Raw genomic sequence first — 2,146 nt, 5'->3', positions numbered from 1 at the left:
GAATTCCTCATATCAGTGAGGTCATATGATACATGTCTTTCTCTGTTTGACTTATTTCACTCAACATAATACCCTCCAGTTCCATCCACGTCATTGCAAATGGCAAGATCTCATTCCTTTTGATGGCTGCATAATAAGGGTCACATGCTCTTCTGACTAAGCTGGCCAGGCACCCCAGTACATATCTTGTTTTAAATGATGCACAAACTTAAGGCATTAATAGAATTTAAAAGTAATAAAAAAATAAAATAAAACAAAATTCACAAGAAAGAAAGAAAATGGGTGCACTCCATGACAGTTTTCACACAGAGAACATGGCAGAAGAGACACTGTTTCCAATGTTTGAGCCCAGGAGGTAACAGACTGGAAGCTTCCAACTCCTTTCTCTTGGAACACTCTTTCTGGCAGAATCTGTTGGTTTGCAAACTCAAGAGCTTCCTAGGTGAAATATGGAACTGTCCCCTGTACATGGAGGGCAAAGAGAAACTGAAGGAAGAACCAGGCCCCTCCTGGTCAGTAGGTGGCAGTTTTAATAAGCAGGGAAACTTACTTAAAAGGCTTGTCTTGGGTAGCCACAAGATGAGTAGATCTCTGTGCCCATCCACCAGAATCTTAAACGTTTATATGGAGGCCTTAGCTGGGTTCAGTCACATATTCAGTCCAGATGATTACCTTATTCTCTCAAGGCTGCATCCTTGAAAATGACTCCCACTATGGGAATGATGGGTAGAACTTACATTCCAAGGACAGGAGAGAGCATCAGGAGCCTCTGATTGCCCAGGTCCAGCTTGCTGGTCAACTAGAGGTCACATCCTCTAGATGACCTCCCCCAAAAGAAGCCAGGCTCCATATAAGAGGTCCAGCTCCCCTGAGACCACCATACAGTGAAGAAATCCAAGTTAGCCACAAGGATATTTCACAAGGAGATAGACACACACACACACAACCAACCACCCCACAGCTATTCCAGGCACCAAGTATACAAATAACAAGCCTTTAAATGACTCCAGACTGAGTGACCATCTGACAGCAACCATATGAGGGACCCTAAGCAAGAATCACCCATCTGAATCCCTCAACCTCCAGATCATTGAGAATTTATTATTACACTGTAGATAATCTAGTCTTGTTTACTGATAGAAGTGATAGAAGTAGTTAACTGAAAGAAAGATTGGTTTTCTTTCTACTCCTGTTTTATGTATTATATAATGATGGACCTAGAATGAGGGTTCCAATTCCACAAGCTTTAGTTCAGATTCTCAAGCCAGTGTTTTCCAATTAGAAATTGGTTCTCTCAGTTTTTAAAAAAGATTTTATTTATTTATTTGACAGAACATGAGAGCACAAGCAGGGGGAGCAGCCGAGGGAGAGGGAGAAGCAGGCTCCCTGCTGAGCAGGGAGCCCGATGCGGGGCTCGATCCCAGGACCCTGGGATCATGACCTGAGCCAAAGGCAGACGCTTAACTGACTGAGCCACCCAGGCACCCTGGTTCTCTTACTTTTAAAAGAATAATCACAATGATCTACATTTTTACTATCCCCCTATTTTCTACATGCAGAAATAGCTAAATTTTCCTAGAACAGTTATATTTACTTATTAGCCCTTAAAAGTATTGTTAAAATGTTCTTTAATATTATTATTAATGAGCAATGGATCACATCAAGTACTTTCTAAATTATGGGCTTTCATCTTTGTATTTTCATATGTAAAATTCTAGAGGAAGAAAATAAACATTGTCTAGATGGCTGGGTTGACAATGTATTGGGATGAGATTGGACATCAGTGAAATGCTGATCCTTATTTAAAAAAACAAAAAACAAAAAACCATGAAGTTTTCCAGGTTAACCAGTTTCCTAGCTCAGTTCAGCCATGAATCATTAAAGAAGATACACATTTTTAATAGTTTTAATTAAACTTGTTCACAACTAAAGTATAGAAGGACAGCAGCTCTGCAGCCAATTAAGCCGACTGTGCTCTTTGTCCATGGGGGCCCAGTGTGCCATGGCTGCAAACAGTAGCCTCCTTGGTAGTGTATGCAGCCTGTTGATTGTATGGGTTGCCCTAAGGGACCTTGGAGACAGCTCTTTCCAGTGGACACTGAGGTCTGACCTCATGCTATCTCCAATCTAGGCTGCAGACAGGTAT

General features: G+C 41.3%; 1 non-coding gene across 1 annotated transcript; it reads left to right on the top strand.

Moving 5' to 3' along the window:
- Nucleotides 1-1,950: 1,950 nt before the first annotated feature.
- Nucleotides 1,951-2,084, top strand: LOC115941758 (small nucleolar RNA SNORA70). Its single transcript, XR_014142089.1, has one exon. It is a non-coding gene; the product is annotated as a small nucleolar RNA SNORA70 (small nucleolar RNA).
- The last annotated feature ends 62 nt before the right edge of the window (nt 2,085-2,146 follow it).

Source organism: Leptonychotes weddellii, unplaced genomic scaffold, assembly GCF_054177405.1.
Source record: "Leptonychotes weddellii isolate Sample4059 unplaced genomic scaffold, ASM5417740v2 HiC_scaffold_25288, whole genome shotgun sequence".
Classification (NCBI taxonomy): domain Eukaryota; kingdom Metazoa; phylum Chordata; class Mammalia; order Carnivora; family Phocidae; genus Leptonychotes; species Leptonychotes weddellii.
This window is presented reverse-complemented; position numbering and strand designations above follow the sequence as displayed.